The 19,591-nt window shown below is 36.5% G+C and overlaps 1 protein-coding gene across 25 annotated transcripts in view; it reads right to left on the bottom strand.

Annotated features, from left to right (window-relative positions):
• The window catches only part of SLMAP (sarcolemma associated protein), an 82,898-nt gene that overhangs the window by 60,612 nt on the left and 2,695 nt on the right, over window positions 1–19,591 (bottom strand). The window contains exon 2 of one of the 25 annotated variants that reach the window (XM_086755915.1): window positions 14,844–14,965. The exons of 23 other annotated variants lie outside the window; for them this stretch is intronic. The gene's annotated coding sequence lies outside the window, so the exon portion shown is untranslated. The remainder of the gene's footprint in view (window positions 1–14,843; window positions 14,966–19,591) is intronic. One more of the 25 variants, XM_086755917.1, reaches the window with a different exon arrangement.

Here is a 19,591-nt window from a genome sequence, read left to right as displayed (position 1 = left end):
CGTAGTGAGAGTTCACTGCACGCTTCCTCATACTGAAAACGAGGGGTCACCAGAGCAGTATGCTCCTCCACGTTTTTCTGAAGACTTCTCTGCATCAAGTAAAGATCAAAACTTTTTTTTTTTAAATACTAAATTTAATTTATTTTCATCCTATGTTTTGAACTTCACCATTCCATACAGAGAGCAAATGCAATTAAGTCAGAAAGAGTGTGGCTTCATCCAAAGGCAGAAAACTCATTTTCCAGCACAGAGGAGAAATTTGTCAATTGGGAGTTTAATATTTGTACTCAAAAGCACTGCCAAGCCATACCTCCAATGCAACGAGAGTGCAAATAGTATGGGAGGAGGTTGTATTTATTTGCAACTCATTCTTGGGTGAAGACTTTCAAAGCAAGCAGTAACTGAATGCTGGTGTTCATGAACAAAGGCAGATTACTCTGGTGTTCCTTTGAGATCAACAATTTTACAATTAAAAAATATGACTTTTTTTTAAAGCTTAAGGAAATATATATCCATAGTACGCATTCACATACTGCGATGGGTCTGCCAGCAATGTGAGAGACTGCATGAGCTGATTTTTGATAGGCAATCTTAGAGAATATTAGTCAGCCATTTCTTTAGCTGTGTCGTACTGGCTTCAGAACAAGAGGCAGGTGCTGCAGCCTTCTCACCAGTTCAGAACATCACAACCACCCCAGCAGAAACAGAGGAATGGGCAGAGCGCAGATAAGATGTTCAAGTAATGTTCAAGGTAATTACAATTTCAAACACAGTGACTCATGAGTCATACTGGTCTTAGTGGAGGGCAAAAATCACATATGTGGTACCTTGGATTTATAGATTAAAAGGTTTGCTAACGTGGCAGAACTTGCCAAGGCACTTATTCTAGTACAGTTTTCAACACAGACAAAAGTATTTCAATGTCTTTTTTTCTAGCTATTCTCCACCATATCCACAAAGTCTTCAGGGACATAACAGCATTAACACTGTGCCTATTAATTTTCTTCTTCAGACAAGCTAAAAACAACCAACCAACCTGAATGGCTTTTAAAATCTCTTTGTCAACAAAAAAAAATACTTAGAACATGATAAGTGCCCATGACCAATCTGCCAGTGAGCAGGAGGAGCGGGGGCAAGGGAATCACGGAGTGCTGCTGGCAATCTCACATCCTTCAGCTGCAAAGCCTGACAGAACAGTCATTCACAGCTCTCAGAACTACATTATCAAGCCTTGCAATTTTTTGGACGACATATTTCCCTCTAAAACATGGAAAACATTTCTCAAAGTACAAAAAGAACCTCTTTCTAGCACCAGCAGTTCTAGACTGTGAGTCTAAGAAGAAGCCTAAGAGGTCTAAGAGCCATCAAGTCATTTTCCAAATGGCAGATCCTTCCAGATATGAAAACCAGAGACACCTCCAACCATCTATATGCAGGTTTCAGGTCACACTGTCCAATTGATAAAACACATTATAACATTTTTCTTACCAAGATTACATGCATTTTTAACGGCTAGAAACATACAAGGAAATTTTTCACAGTTCACCTCTTAAAAGCAGCAATATTAAGTTGCTGATACAATGTACATTGAATCACTTAGGTTGTTCTTTGTACTTCGGTATCATCATCAGAAAAGTTATTTCCATTTCCTACTCCCCTGTCCTCCCCCCTTTTTTTAAGCAAACCAGTTAGGGTAAGCTTGATAAGTTTTTTATTACAAATTGATTTAATTTTCAAAAAGGAGGGGGGATGAGAGGAAGGGAGAGAGGGAAAGATGACAGAAGTACAGATCATTTAAATCCTGAAAACATATAAAAAGTTGTAGAAAGATGACTAGTCCTTCTGACTACCAAGCTTTTCCATGCAGCCACCAACTCAGGGAACCTGTCCCACTCATCACAGAAAGCTGGTATATTGTTCACCTGTGAACAAAGGGCTGGCCACCAAGTCATTTTTCTCATTAACCTAGCTGTGATGCTTTGGACCAGACAAAAGGTGCAGTTGGAGAGAAAATACAAAGAAAAAAAAAATAATAATTCTGCCTACCAGGAATCACAAAAGAGCAAATTAATGTAGGTAGTCTGAAGGATTTGAATACTTTTTTTTAAACATTCACTCACCTGAAGGTTAAATCCAAAGCCTCATCAAAAGGTTACAAGTGCCACTTTACTCTTCCCATGTGGTAGCCAAAGGCACATCCCCAAACATTGCAACCAGCACAGCAATAAGGCACTAACGATAATCCCATAAGATTAGAAAAATGTTAAATTATGCAATAAATTCATCAAGACTTCTTTTTTTTTTTATTTACATCATAATAATTATGGGCAGTATGCCCTGCTATCAAATTATATACTACCATGTTATGTTTTCTTTGTACGGTCCTGGGGTTATTCACTTGTCATGGAAGTTGCCTGCCATTCCACAGACCAGTGAGCATATTGCTACTGTAAAAACCACAACATACCTAATCATTTGCAAGCAAGAATTATTAAATCCCTTCCCAAAGCATGACAATACCTTTCCTTCTTACTATTTAAACTGGAGCTGCAGCCACCAGAGGGCAACACAATTATGCACGCTCCCGCCCAGCTTTGGTAAAGCAAAGCAATTCAATACAAAAGCACAGATCAGAAACTACAGCTGAGGACTGTTTATGTTATGAAGGTGAGTGGAGTTTTTAATATGGAAATTTCCATTAATTATACAATGTATACAACGTGGGTTGTCTAAACTATTAATTCAGTCTTTACAGTCTAGAGCCTCAAACACAAGTTACTTTCAAGCGACAACATCCACAGTAACAACTCTCCTACTTCTCAGATTTTAAAATTAGGTTTCTCAACTTCAATGTTCCTGCTACTGAAATTATACAAGTCATGAAATTCTGTCCAGAATAAGCAAGCATGTGTAAAAATCAAAATGCTGTCAAAGCCTTTTTACATTAAATATAGAAATTGAATTTCTTAATCAATGGTAAAAAATATCTAGCTAGAAATTGGCCATATGCTGCAAAAGCACTGGAATTAACCTGCAATATTTTTTCCATGTCTAATCAGTTTAAAAATATTACTGTTCTGAGAATAGTTAGGCTTTTTCTTTACAAAAGGTAGCACTTGCTTGAAACGTGCTCTTGACATTCAAAATACTAAGTTCTGCTACAATTCATTGTCTTCTATAAGAACAAAAGAGAAAGTCCAGAAAGTAAAGCAAACCAGGAGAATGAGTCATTTACTAAAAGAAAGAACAAAAACAACCGGCAGAAGAATAGGCATTGGTAACTCAAAGCAAAAACATTTAAAGAATTATTTCAAAATCTACACTCCCAACAGAACAAGGAAGAAAGCTGAGCAGGCTTGGTTTCTCCAGTCATTAAAAATGATAATGACATTTAATAAGAGTGGCTATGTACTGGTACTGTGCATCAAATCACTCCCATTTACACTGGCCCATCTACTCCGTGAACAAACAACATCTGTACTGTATATTACCAAAGCAGACCAACCCTCAAATTAAGTTAACATAACATTCAAACTACACTCCCAGTACAAACATAGCCTTCCCACAAAAAAAACGTTTGCTGTTAAGTAATCAGCTTTGACATACCAAGAAGTCTGTCATCCAAGCTTAAATTTAATATGGCTGTAGACAAGACTATACTTTGATTAAAGAAAAATCAGCAAGACTTTTACGCTACCTATAGTTAGTCTAGTATTAGTATGAAGTTTTAATAAACTTAAATTAGGACTAGATGCTATCCATAGCTTGTTTCAAAGGAAAATAGGTTGGGCCACGAGGAATTGGCAGCATTAAGAGCAACATGGTGAAATACAAATTCAAACGAAACACGCGTGTCCCCATTGCTGCTTCTAAGCCTTTTTGAAAAACAGTTTTCTTCTGTAGCCAAGTAGTATACTGAGGTCCTACACAAACACCAGGCATACCAAACCCTACAGATGATGCAGGGTGACAAAATGTTTCATTGGATTATTACAGCTGTGCATTATTTCAACGTCATCATTAAAAAAAAAAAAAACAAAAAACCAAACAACAAAGTTTGTGACACTTTGGCTACAACAATTTTCGATAAGTGTTTATCACTCAAAACCAGGAAAAATGCTTCAGAGTCTGCCCAGTCAGTCTTAAAACAAATAAGGTGTTATTGTTATAACAAAAACAGAGTGTGAAATTTTCATATAGGTCAGTAACAGCTCTCCTCATTGCTTATACACAGAGCCATGGGAATAACCAGTGAAGCTACATAATCCAGAAGACAGAGGTAACAAGTAAAGGCTAAGACCCTCTTACATGAAAGCCCCTTTTCACATTGCTCCTGTTAGTAGGTAAGAATTAGTCTGTCTACCACGGACTTCAAAACAAGGAAGCAAGTCCTTTTCCTACTTGATCTTCAAATTACCTCCTTCCTCTGTTGCCACCGGACAGTAGCTCCTAGGGGTTGAAGAGTGGCTGTATTTTAGATATTCTTAAATTAGAGACTCTGCTGAAGTTCCTGGAAAGTAAGGTACACACAACCTCAGTCTTTACGTATCTCTTGGCTGTACTGGCTAGCACATTCCTCCACAGCACTCACTATCTCCCATCTAGGTTTTCAGGGAAGTGTCAGGAGTCGGCTCTGCTTTCTTCTCTATGCATTTCAACTATTTTTCACTCTAACAGGTTCCTTCTTTTGCACGGGGTCTATGCTGTGGAGCAGTAATATTGTCACAGCGCACCCAAACGCAAGAAAGACATACTGCGCAGTGCACACAGCTGCTGTACTTTCCCAAACACCTGCTTTAAGAGTTGCACCACAGCACATCTCCAGCTTCCTCCTTGATTATACACTTTGCTGTCTCCTGAAAAAGAAAAAAAACTGGATACATGGAGGAATTCAGGTAGACTGGTCCCCTCCCATCATGCAACTGCAACATAGGCAAAGCATGTAAGCAAGAAGAAGCACACCACAGAATATCCTGTACCGTAGTTTCAGTGTTCAACAGAAGGGACCTTAAAAAGAGTGCTGCATCTCCGGATATAAACACAAATACATAATTTAATTCCTAGTAAGTTCTCACGGGTCAAACAAACTGTATTTTTACAATATTTGTTTATTCCATGGGTTGCTCTTCTGTACAAGGTACAAGTCAGATAAAATAAACATGTTCTGTTAACCAGGGTCCCTCACTTACCTTGTTAAATTTTACTTTTTACACTTAATTCAAAGCTGGACAACTTGAGCAGCTTATCTACCTACTAAATGCCCAAACTGGATGGCCTGACAACTTCCAGACTCAGCAGCTGAATGTCTCTAGACTTCCAATGCTCAACCAGCCGCAGGGAGCACTAACTCAAAGCATGACACACTTTATCATCAGCCACCACCCAGCAGCGTTTGCGTCCTCTGTTTCTCAACAGTTTTATAACCTCAGTGTTTCTTAACAGGCACATCAGGAACAGTGATGTTTTCTTCACTTCCCTTTGAAAACTTAAATACCAGAAACAGTAAACTAGTAAACAAAAATGTGTAAATCACATCAATAGTTCAGAGTAACAAAGTAGAAGAGAAATATCGCAGGACAACTCACACAGATATTATTTTGAAAGAAAACGGTAGGCATTTCAAACCAACTGACCTTAAGTCTTTATTCCTAACTATTTTACCAATACCTACATTATTTTGTAGACAAGCATAGAATCATAGAACGGTTAGAGTTGGAAGGGACCTTCAAAGGTCATCTAGTCCAACCCCCCTGCAAGGAGCAGGGACATCTCCAACCAGATCAGGTTGTTCAGAGCCTCATCCAACCTGGCCTTGAATGTTTCCAGGGATGGGGCATCCACCATCTCTCTGGGCAACCTGTTCCAGTGTTCTATAACTCGCATCGTAAAAAATTTTTTCCTAATTTCTAATCTAAATCTACCCCCCTCTATTTTAAAACCATTACCTCTCGTCCTATCGCAACAAGCCCTACTAAACAGCCTTTCCCCATCTTTCTTGTAGGCCCCCTTGAGGTACTGGAAGACCGCTATCAGGTCTCCCCAGAGCCTTGATTAATTAAAGGATTAATCATTTAATCATTAATCTTTTAATCATTTAATCCCAATAAACATTATAAAACTTCACTCAGGAACAACTATTACCTTTTATTCTTTCATTCTCCTCTTTCTAAAGGTTTATGAACTGTGTGTGATTTACAAACATTTTGCTTGGCAACTCAAAAGAAGTGTGCTCACAGTGAGTCAACCCATCAGCTGGAACCTCAATACCACTTAAACTGCAATAGATTACTGCTTTTAATCTCTCAGATTTACGTGCAGCCATAACTTCAACTGCAAATTCAATGCATATTAGAAGAATTCAGTCCCTAAACTATTTGAAGAAAAAAAAAACAAAACAAAACACAAACCACAACTATAAATAAAATTAAAAAAAAAAAACCAACAAAACACAAAAAGAAAAAAAAAACACCACAAAGAAATGCACTAACTTGATTCAACCAAATAATTAATTTAATCAAGAGCTTGTAAGACTGTTCATTTTGGAAAACACTATTTCTTTTCAAGCAATACTTAATCCTTCTTACACTATGTTACGAGTCACTCTGCAAATACGTAACTATCAGAGCAAATAAAGACTTTTCACTTAAGTGACTACATTTTTACTACTCACACTCTACATGAATTTCTATTTTTCATTTGCTTCAAATGCTGTATTACAGAGAAGTCTAAACTGTTAGCTGATAAAAATCATAATTTACTGCGACCGAGTCTCAGGAAAACAAACAGTTAGCACTGATTTTTAAAGAAAACTACTAGAACTTCCAACATTCTGCAGATATGAAGCGTGACCATCAGGACAGTTCAAAGATACAAACATTCACCTCACTTGGTATCAACTACAACGCAAACTGAATTACCAAATTTCTTTATGAAGCAACACGTTCACAACTACATTAAGTATGAAATAAACTATTTTATCTATGACAGAACCATGGAAATGAACATAGGCAGTAGCTCCATGCTGTTATTTAAAACATAAACCAAAGCCACTGAAGCAAACTCTAATATCCAATGCTCTCATCAGCAAGTCAAGAGATTAAACTATCCTCCCTGAAAATCTTTCATGGAAGACGACTTATGTTCCAACTGTATGAGTAGTTCAATGAAAAAAAAAAAAAACAAACAACTTTCTGATCAAGAAATATTTATTTTGCTATAAACAAAGCTCATTGCAACTACCATTTCTGCATCGCTCACCATCATAGCTCTTTTTAGCAGGTTAAGAATATTTTGACAGAACTTAATAAATTAAGCTGAGAAAAATAAGCATTTTAAAAAATGAAACATACAAATAGCAGACAGGAAAATTTTCAACAAAAAACTTTGTTACCTGAAATTATAATTTTAACCTTTATGATGATTTTTTTTTCAGCAGCACTGAACTCTGCTCTTCAAGGACCTATGCTTAATGGTACAAGTAAATTTAAAAAGCAGAAGTGGTAAGACATGTTTCCTGTTGGTTTTTCTTTTTTTTTTAAAAAGCAGTAACTTGCAACTAAAGTGTGTAATCGTGACTTCAATTGTTCTTAAGTTTCAGTATTCCATTTTGCACCACTTCATCCACTTGCAACATTAATTGTCTCATCTCTAACTCATCCTCACTGAATTTCCAATGCAAACAAACTCCATGGCATCTTCACTGCTCAGTGCTCTTTTCTCCCGATTGTTTCTCTCTAATACTGAAAAGCGATTCGTGCCCCAGTGCTGATATGAAGCTCATCTCTACAATTCTCCAACCTGCCCCCCATAGTACCTAAGCACCCAGAGACCACCTTTTGATATCACTAGCCATCTCAAATCAGAGAAAGTGACCTCAAAAACTAGTTGCTTGTATTTGAAAGGAATGACAGAACCAGAGAAGTTTCTTCCAACCTTTCATCTCACTAATCTTTCCCCTAATTTTCCTCTCTCCAGCCCCTAAAATTACTGATGTCTAGCTGCCCCATTGCCCTGTGACACCTACCTTGAACCCATTTAAGAGGAGAGGAATCAAAGGTGCAGTTGAGATAGGATGCTACCATAGATCGCTGGGAATCTGTCTTTCTTCCTTTGCAGATAGGTACAGTAGTAAGAGGAAGACGGCAGCTAGAATAGCAATGACTTTTAGGAAGACAGCCTTACAGACTCCAATGAGGAAGTCAAAAACAGACAGGGTAGGTAAGGCAGCACTTTACGAAAGCTTGGAATTCTTTGCCTCTCAGTGAGTGGAAAGAAGACAAGACTGACAGTACAGAGCATAGACAAGGGAACTGAAGTCAAAGGTCTAGCTGTTTTAAGAGTGGCCCAAGTGCGAGAGTTAGCATGAGGAGGATAGGATGGATGAAGGACCAGTTATGCAAAAGGGCTCACCTGACATTTGAGAACTAGTTTGGGAAAATTCTGTGCATCCCACAACCTCTTCTGCCACAGATTTGTTCTCTTTCTTCAGTTTTGTCATATAGGTGGTTAAGAATCAGTATTTTGCAGAACATTTTGATTTTTATCTCTCAGTACGAAAAAAAAAACCAACAAAAACCACAACAAACTTAATTCCACAACCTGAAGTACCATATTTCCTAATGCTAATATATACACATTACAAATAAATCCAGAAAGAAACACATCACAAAGAGGCACCCACTATTACATAGGCTTTAGGTCTCAAGAGGATTAGACAAATAAGGAACAGTCTTCTCTGATGTTGTGGTTCATCGTGCTTTTTTTGCTGCCTACTCCATTTCACTCCTCCTGTTAAATTACTACATTACTGCCCTAATGCTAGCAAGAGCATCTTGTTCTAAATAAGCATTACCACCCACATTTCAGAAATATGTAGGTTCGGTGACCTTGGATTTTCTAAAATAAATTATCACTGGTCAATGCAGAACAAGTTGATAAAATTTTGTTTGATGCGATTTGCTTTAGTTGTTTTGTCAAGGGAACTAGAAAGCACAGAACACACAAATCAATACTGAGAAAAGTACCTTTTAAGTTAGAATGAAATCCTGTAAAATAGTAGAATTGGAAACTAACAAGCATGATTCCCCTCTGAATTGCAGCACTGAGTTTTGCAGAAAGTAACAAAGACTCCATATTCTACCACAGTTTTCATAACACTATTTCTCATTAGCATTGTGGGAAGTCGTAAGACATACAAGCTTCCTGCTGTGGGACATTTTTAACAGTTTTACCCAAGTGTAATATCTACATGTCTGAAAAAAAATTGTTAATACTTTATTTTACAAAGAACAATCATCCATGTCTATTTTTCAGACCTTGAAGCTGTAATACTTGAGAAAAAAAAAAAACAAACAAGTATTTAAATTAGGATGTTTTCAAAACTTGTAAGTTTGGCTTAATACACTTTAGTATGTTAAACAAATATGTTAATTATTATAATTCAGACATTTAAATGATAATATTCTTACTATGCCTCCAGTGTAGACGGGTATCTGAGTGCTTTAGACTTTAAACAAATTGCACTTTAACTGACTTTACCACTTCTTATATATAAAATAAATACACAAGACATTCCTCCCACTATAATTCTTCTTCATGCAAGGCTCATATAGTTCTTTCTAAAGGTCTGTTTATCAAAGCAGATAAATTTCCTCCTCCCTCTTCTAAGATGCCAGCAAAAAAAGCTCATACTTCAAAGGCTACACTTGACTACAACTGTCTCATGAAAAAGAACACCTGGGACACCCCAGCATGAGTGCAGTAGTCAAATAAAATTATTACCTTTTCCAAAAGTCCACAAGTGTAAGCAAGCACTTACTATTTCCTAAGTCCTCCTGTTGTCTGAAAACTTTTGCTCTGGACAGGACAGAACAGTTTCCACTCGGCTCTGTTAACCTGTATAAGAACTGTCTAGAGCAATATTTAAAGCAAAACTACATAGCACACTTAATAGATGTAATTTGAGGCACGACACCAGCAAGCAGATCTGGTCACTGAAATAATGTTACAAGATGACAGGTACCCTAACATTAGACTCAAAACCATATCTTCATAAAAGGTTTTTAAAGGATACTACAAAACAATTATTTTGTGAAATCTTTTGGAAATACAAAACTGCAATTATACAGGAAGATGTGTACAGCAAGTTTAAACCATAAAACACATCAAAGAGAGTACAAGTTACAGATCTCAAAAGAAAGACTAGTCATCAAGGTCCTTTTACATTAGTTTATAAATATGTCATCATCTAAAATTCATCCAGCAACTTCTAACCCGGGAAGGCTCAACATAAAGGTATGTGGGAAAGGGATGAAGAAAACCGAGCACATTTTCATTTGATCGACCAAGGGGAGACCAAAAAAAACCCACCTATCTGCACGTCTGCACACAAAATTGCTCAACTGCAGGCACATCTACCCTCGGCTATGAAGCAGGCAAAATCCTGGAACAGGATGACCTAAAGAACCCACAGGAACGCAATGTGGATGTCCCAGAATGGCTCAGATAAAGCAGGACAGCTGTGCTGGTGCAGTGTTTTGCCAAACTAACCCTTCCCAAGCCCATTTCTGGAACATGGGGTCAGAGCAAGTCAACCAGCAGCTAAAATGCAGATCTGCATTCAATTTATCAGGAGGCAACAGTCTGCAATAGGATGTATGTACAACCTGTACTGATTTCAGTACGTGAGGCAGCATGTGTACGCAGATTCCAAAACAAAAAATGAGTTTTGAAAGCTGTCCGTGTGTATCAATGAAAAACATTTGTTCAAATACAAAAAAACCACCAAAAACATTTTCCCTTCTGTTTACATTAAAGTTAAAAGTTATCCAAACACAGTATACATACTTTTAAGTCAGATTCATAAATTTAACTAAATCTAACTAAATGATGGGTAAAAAGCATTCAAATAGATGTGGAATATCCACATGCCTTTCTGTGTTCTGGGTAACGTATTATTAACAGAATAGCTATCAGTTCTTCCTTTAATTACATAGGAAGGCCTCTGTTCATAGACTTCTGGCTTATACTCACAGACAATATTTATATACCTACTAAAAGCCCTGCTTTTGTACAACCAGTAGCTCTACCTAATGTCAACTAGTTACATAGATCGCAAAAAAAAAAGCAAACCCTTTCTACAACAATTTGTATTCCTGACTTTCTCTTGCAACTGCTGGAATATGCAGTCTAGGAAAAGTTCTCAAAGAGGAAGACTGAAAAAAATAATTAATTTCCCCTTTGCGTTCTTGAAAAGGAAGTAGTGGTTGAGAGCTGTAAGTGAAAGTGGTGTATTATTTCCACCCTTATGGAATTAGGAGTGCAACTAGGAACATTCTCATGTCTTTAATTTACTGCTTCTTTCCTCCAAGTAAACCTGACACATTTTGGTTTGAATTCTAAGTTATACTATAAAATAAGTAATCCAGGGATTTCATAATGCTGAATTTTATACACGCACACAGTGAAAGTTCAGAACATAACTTAAGACAATAGCAACACTAGCTAGCCTACGTAGCAAATATGCCTGACCCTATTTTATTTGCTGGTAGGGATTAATTTTGTACCCAAAATTCTATCCCAAGTCTACAAGGAACCTAAACTAATTAGACCTGCTATGGAGCAGATGATAGGATTGGAAGACCTCCAGAGGTCCATACCAACTTAACTTATACTCCGACAGTACATTCATGTCGTAGAATTTGGCTGTCCTTGTTCACAGTACTGAAACTTCCCTTAAAGTAAATACCATTCTAACTATACATAATGACTTACAGTTCTGGAATGCATAAAAACAAAAGAAATTTCATCAAATTTATATTTTGTCCCTTAATAATATGTGATTATATTGACTCCACATAGCCTTAAAAGTCCTTTGGCATTCAGCAAGAGGAATCCCTGTAATGACAGCAAGAAAACTACAAAGAGCTGCAGTTACCTACCGAGATCAAAGACCTGAAAAAGAGAGTTTGGCTGCAGAATGGATTCTTTCACAATCAGATATAAAAATCAAAGCTTTTTTTTTTTAAATAACATAACTGAAAATGTGAAGAATTACAAATAATCCATTATGCCTCCTGGAAGCTTTCAGATTCTTAAAAAACCTGGAAACAGTAAGTGCAGAAAACAGCAATGCCAGAATAAAATCACAAATAATAATACCACCAAAACTGATCTGCAATGCTATTGTCTGTAAGCCCATTCAACTATTACAGTTAAAAAAAAAAAAAGACAATTGTGCCAGGAATTACTGGGAAAGGTCATCAGAAATTTAAAAGGCAAACAGGTCGGCAGACTGAAAGCCCATCTTCGCGAAACCAAGAGATTGAGCTTGTATTGAAGTATTTATACTTCAATAAAAGCAAATAAAAAAAATAGAAAGCAAAGCAGAGTCATCAAAATCTGCTGAGAGGGCGTTAAACAAGAAAAAAAAACTCTTACAGAGTATCAATAATACTGCATCAAAGAAAGTTTTTGAGAAATCTATGTTTAAACTTAATCTTGCTCAACATCCAGAAAAGGAACAACTCTGAAAAAGTGCCAGTTAAGAGCAAAAACTGCCATATCAGATAAGACTAATGGCATATGCAAATACAGCAGCCAGTACCAAATGTCTTCAAAAGAATCTGTTGTAATCTATTTGGCCCATAACAGAGCTTTTCTTCTTTGATTTGAAACATAAGCATTTTCATGCCTTCCTTTAAAAAGGTTGTTACTCAATACACAGTTACAAGCATCCACAGTTCTTGTATTTTAAGCTCCTGCTTTCATTTTATTTTTATGGAAGAACTAGTACAATTGTAATTATGAGAATATATACAGCATTAATAACTTACTCCTAGTTTTATTTTCAATAGTCTCTTATTACGACAACAAAAGGTCACTTGCCTGTTCCTATATAGCTTCTATATCTATCTCAGATGTTGCATGTTTCCTATATTGAAGGCTTCCTGTCAATAAATATTTTCAAAACGTTTGAATTATCATATGAAAACCAAAACTGAACAAAATATTCCAACCAGGGACAAATTTACTTTAACTATAGCACAATACTGCCAATATTTTTGTATTTAGTTACAAGTTCTCACTATTTTACACCATTAGAACATTTGTGATTGAGCCTACTCATCATCATTTCTTCAGTTTTTTCTGTGGTTGGTTACTGTTATTTTATAACCTAAGAAGGTCTAAGAATAGCACAATAGTTCAACTATCAATACTGAAACACTCCTTAGCTTTGCAAAGATATTATCAATTCCTCATGCCTTAACTACCCCTGACTAACCCCAGTACTTTTTATATTTACTTTTTACACGTTTACGAAAGTAAAAAAAGTTAAAACTGCTGCTAGCATTTTCTGTGTTTTTCCACTCAACTACAGTGTTACTACAGGATTTTTGACTTTCTATTATAAGCCTGCTGGAAGTTCATAATTTATTTATACCTTCTCAAGACTGAAATAAACTTTAATCACATACATTCATATCCAGTACAACATAACATAAAAATTGTATGTGATTGCAGCACAATTATTTTCCTTTTCAAAAAGGAAACTGTCCAGGTCTCTGGCAGGCGGAGGGATGTCTTCTAGCAGGGGCATGAGATGGTACATGCCAATCCATCTCTCTCCCTGAGGTTCCTACTCCTAAAGAAAACCGAAAAAACATTTGTCTATACTTGACAAAAACATTACAATACTGCAACCCTTCTTCCATCAATTCTGCTACAAGCAGAAATGCTTCTGGAAGGAAAGACAAGTTGGGAATGTTAACACATTGTTACAGCAGTATTTAACTAAACTTGAGCTCTTAGATAATCCAAGCTCTCAGCAAGAGAGCAATGTTAACAGGAAGCAATCATTGATGCGACTCAAAAGAAAAGCCAGAGACAATAAACAATCATATAACTTAGCAGCAATAGCCTGTAAAATTGCTAGCTTTAGGGATGGAGACAGCATTCTTCCTTCCCTTTCACTCGCCAGGTTCCACAAACAATAATCATTTTCACTTTTTATTACCTATTAAAAGAAATTACAAAAACCAAAATGCAACAAACCAGCTGAGTATTTGCCTACACATTTTGCAGAGTTTTAGTTAGATCAGACTCAAATCAACACAAAGTAGCACACTGGCACAGGCACTACCAACCCACATGGCCCTTTACAGCATACATAAATTCAGTTACTTTAATTAGATAACAAAGCAACCAAAACTGTTCAAATTCAGTAAGAAAAATGAGAAGGCAAAGTCAAATTAAAAGTATTTATCCAGTGTAATGTAAATCCACCCACAAATGATCAATGGATTACTGGAACTAACATGAAATAAAGTCAAAGAACAACTCAAACAGAATTTTATATAATGAAAGTGTATTAGGGAAGCAAGATTCTACACTTACAAGCACAGGACCAGGAGCAAACCCAAAACATCCCATTAGAGACCTAAGGAAAACACATTTACCGGCCTTCATTACTGCTAAGTAACCTGATTCATTTGAGGTTTGTAAAAAATCATTGCACATACAAAAGGGATTTTTGTTTGTTTTTAAAACCTAATCAATGTGTTGGTGTTCCTGGCTCAGGATAGATGCATCATGACTGCAATGGATCAGCTCCAAGAATTACACTATTAGCTCTGCAGCAGTGGCTCTAGATGGTATCTCTGCAGGGAAATCCTTGTCAGCAGTAACTCACCTCTTCTATAAATGGCCACCAGCACTCCTACACTGGGTTCTAAAAGAAGTATGGCGGTGAAGTTTGCCGAAATTGAGAACTCCCTACCCCATACTATTCTTATGATCATATCAGCACAAAATTGGATAGTTCATTCAAGGTGAAAAGCACTTACATAAAAATATTAACAGGTCTACGTAAGGGCTGGCTGACATCACCTTCTTACCGAAACCGTCCAAGGACTGAAACTTCACCTTAGTGCATTTTAGCATAACCCAGGTCAGTCTCCTAGGGCACCTGGAATAAATATTCGATGTTTGCAATAAAGTGTCTCCTCTATAGAGACTGCAGACAGTAAGCATAGAGCAACATAAAAGTAATGAAAAATAAAATATTTGTTCAGCTCTCAAAGATAACAATTGTAACAAAGCTGAAAAGATGTACTAGAGTAAAAATATATAAGAGACATGGTATCAACTGAAAGAAATACTACTGATACATGAGAAATTAAATATCCCTTACATAGATCAGCACCAAATAGCCTCAAGTATCATACAGGAATCTCTACAGGAAGCATCAGAAAAAAAAAATCTCCCATTAAAACCCTGCAACCTCAAATACCATTTTTCATATCCCACTAAATTTTTTAAGACAGATTTACCAAAACACTTCCAAACAAACAGGATGTCCAAACAAGATGTCCTGTACTTCCTGAACCTTGCCAAGGTCTTTATCTCCACACAACATTCAATGTGATGTTAAGTGAACAACATATTTCCTTTTTACAAATTAGTTCTTTTCTTTCTTTCACAGCCAATATACTTTTATTCCTAGTACAATACAGCAAGAAAAGAGAGCATATAATCTTTCAACTTCTCCTTATCAATGGATTTCTTGCATTATTGTCCAAAATTAGATGCAGTAGCCTAGACATGGTCTAACATGCTGCAAGGGGTTCTTACTTTCCAAGTGCAAGACTTCACATTTGTCCTTGTCCAGACTCCCGAGGTTCATTCACCAAAGTCAGGTCCCTCTGGATGGTAGCCCTGCCCTTGAGCATATCAACTCACTCCCCACCACATCAACACTCCCAAATTTGGTGTCACCTTCAAACTTGACTAGAGTGTACTTCACCATGTCCTTCAGGTCATTGATAAAAACATTAAACAAGACAGGTCATAATATAGACTCCTGCAGTATTCTGCTTGTTAACAGCATCCAGGTAGAGCACAACCTACTAACGACTACCCCGAGCTTGATCCTCAAAACAGTTCTATTTTACTCATAGAATCATAGAATAGTTTGGGTTGGAAGGGACCTTTAAAAATCATCTAGTCCAATCCCCCTCCAATGACATCTCCAAGCAGATCAGGTTGCTCAGAGCCCCATCCAGTCTGGCCTTGAATGTTTCCAGGGATGGGGCACCCCTGGGCAACCTGTGCCAGTCTTTCACCACTCTCAATGCAAAAAATGTATTCCTTATATCTAGTGTAAATCTACCTCCTTCTATTTTAAACCATTACACCTTGTCCTAGTTGTTTGTCATCTGCCTGTTTGTACATCCAGACTGCAGTGCCTCAACTTAAGACAGAAGACCATCATGGGAAACAGCCAGAAGCCCTGCTAAAGGCAAGGTAAACAGCATGCACTGCTCTCCCTTGCCCACAAATCTAGTAATTTTATCATACAAGGCAATCAGACTTGTCAGACATGACATCCCTGCTAAATCCATACTGACCACTACCAAACCATCTTCTTCATGTGCCCAGAAATGTGTTTCATAACTTGTTCCATGATCTTCCCAGGGACTCAAAGAAAGCTGTAATTCCCTAGCTGTACCTTTGCAGTTGCTGTTTTGAAGTACTGTTTTTCAGTTTGTTTGGTTATTTAGGGGGCAGAGTTTGTTTGTTTTCTTTAAAGAGGGAAGTGCTCTGTAACATTTTTATCTCACACATTTTTAGCTCAGCCTTAATAAATTTCATTTGCTATCACGGGGAGTCTTTGGCTTTCAATTTACTAGTTAGAATTTCTATAACTAAGATAAGATGAATGTGCTTAATTCAATTCACATCCACTTTGAATTAAAAGAAAACAGTAGTACTAGCTACCACCCCAACACAGAAACTTTTGCCTACACATTTTTTTTTCAGTTGTTAAAAACGACCAGTTATTCGGAGTCCTTTTGGTCTAAGAAAATACTTTATTTCTCACATAGTTTCTCAGCACCTTTGGTAAACTGTGGCAAAGGATTCTTTATAAAAGGTACTTATAATAGCCACTCACAGCAGTGTAAGGCACTGAATAATTCCAATTTTTGAAAGCCGGGATATCTGTCGGAAACTTCAGGTTTCTACTAAAAGCTTCCACCACATCTGCCAGAAGCATTTCTGCCTGAGAGAAGTCACATACAAATTCTCAAGGGTTTTCAACTTGCTTATTTAAAAAAAAAAAAAACCAAAAACAACAGCAAAGTTCACAACTATTTCTATTAAGCAGTTTTTTCACAGAGTTTCTGCCCATATGCAGTGATAGAAGCTGAACAAACATTGCGATTTTCTGAACTATAGCCTACTTTTTCTTTTGCTTTGATTCACGCTTTTTGGAATGCTCCATGCTCAGCACGACATTAACTTCCTACATATCTAGTGACCCACTTTTTCAGGCAACTCTTAAAAAGATTCATTAACTTGTAATTACACACACACAAAAAATCAAAATCAATTCTAAGCATAAGCTTCTAAAATTATTGCTGTATGAAAAATCCACAAAGAGATATTACACTGCTTCTACAAACGCAAGCAAAAAGAGGCATTGCACTAGTTGTCTATAACAGTATTACTAAGCACAAAGAAAGTCCGAGTACAGATTCCCCCCACTGCCTCATTCCACCTTTATCTTACACATTTTTAGGCTTACATATTACTTTAAAAGTATTTTTAAAAGCAAATCCAACATCAAACATCTACTATTAATTACTATTTACTGGTCATCTTTAAGACTCATCCTACTTTTATCCTTAATGATGCTGCTGTTACATAGACATTATCTTCTTTCGGGATGTAACTTTTTCCATGCATCATTAAAGTGCCTTTATACAAAGTAAACATTCACATCATTCAACTGGAAGTAACATATCATCTTCAACTTGGATTTATGTGACATATTTCAGCTTAAGCCTACCTCTTAATTAAATAAATAAATAAATAGTATACTGGCTTCCTTGCCACTGCTTACTGATGCTCCCTCTCTTCAGTTTCTACCCTTCTTTACTGATTATGCCGATACAGTTGTTTCCAGACTATGTAGTAAACATGATCCCTCACATGATTCAACAAAACAAACAAAATCCCAAACTCTCAAGAAAAAAAAAAATTAAAAAAAAATACGAGTTTAACTGAAATGCAGCTCAAGAGGCAGCACAGAGATTGGACTGAGTGACCAGGAATCCCAGAAACTGGTATCACTGAAGTCCACAACTTATGAAATGAAACTGCAGCTCCAGATCATTCATGAACTATTTTGAATTATTTGAAGGTTTCGTTCTGTTACTAAATTAACATTTCAAAGTCTTTTATTTTTCATAAAACCCAGAGTTGATAAAAGTTGTATATATAAGCTTCTAAGAAATGTTTATAAATACTGTGGCAAAAAAAAAAGGAATTTATGCAGGTTTAAATATAGGCCATTGATAGGATAATGACATATTCCTAAATTAGATGTACTCATTAGAAGTTATGTAAACAATTATAATAAACGTTTCTGCGTGCAAATGTTCTGGCATAGTTTTACATTTCGTACTTTGAAAACACCACAGAACTCTTTGAAGTCGTTTTTGCGATTCAAGATTAAGACTGTATTTACTGACATCTTCTATCTGCCTTTTCACAACAACATTTCATATTACCTCTAAAGATACATTTTTCCCTCTCCTCCGATTATCTCAGTTTACCATTCAGATACTGAACTAGACGAAAAAACAGACCATATTGCCAAGAAACAAACACAGAATCCAAAATTTTACATACTACTGTGTCAATGCTTTAAATCTTCTATGGTACCACAACACCTAACATGCAAAAGTTACAGTAATGCATTCCTATGCATTATCTTAAACCTTCTCTTCAGTTAACACTATGGCTACTGATGCAGGCACCCACCTGGGCAATTTTCATCAAGACCTCCATCAAATCCTCACACAGCAGTACTCAAGAACTATCGCATACCATTCGCTTACTTACTAAGTCGCTATTTTAGATCAGCTAGGTAAAATCAATAACCATATAATTTCTTGACCTGTATTAAAAAAGCCAAAGCTAACTGAAATTTAAAAACAAACAAAAATACCCACAGCTGACTGTCTTTTAAGCTCATCCATTAGTTAGCAGACTTGCTCAACACTCAACGCTTTGTCAAACTAATCATCTTTAATATATCTAGACTATTTGTAACCATAAAAGAGGACATGGGAGTCTTAAAATCTTTATAAATCATAAAAAAATGTTGATTAAAAGCTATATGCATTTATTTTAATTTAAAAACAGTATAATAAATTGGAATTTTTTTTACTTTGTTGAGTCAAACAAGACAGGCTAAAAACTAAGCTTAAACTGAAAATATTTCATGCGCCTAAGTTTTCTAAAGTGTCCAAGAATGCACATCACATAGACAACAGAGCCCAAACAACATGCTTAATGAAACACTAATATAGATAGCAGTTTGCACAATTACGTGCAGGTAACTTGAAAGCCATACCATAACCCAGCCTTAAGAAATTAAATGCTTGTCTTGTCCCATCATGCCCAAGTATTGCATAACATAGGATAGTTAATAATGGAAGGTTTAGCATTGTACTGTTCCTCATGCTGTGTCATACTACTAAAAAATACTGCATTAATTACAGACCATACTATTCTTAAAATCAAG

This window comes from Chlamydotis macqueenii, chromosome 10, assembly GCF_036417535.1.
Source record: "Chlamydotis macqueenii isolate bChlMac1 chromosome 10, bChlMac1.mat, whole genome shotgun sequence".
Taxonomy (NCBI): Eukaryota; Metazoa; Chordata; class Aves; order Otidiformes; family Otididae; genus Chlamydotis; species Chlamydotis macqueenii.
This window is presented reverse-complemented; position numbering and strand designations above follow the sequence as displayed.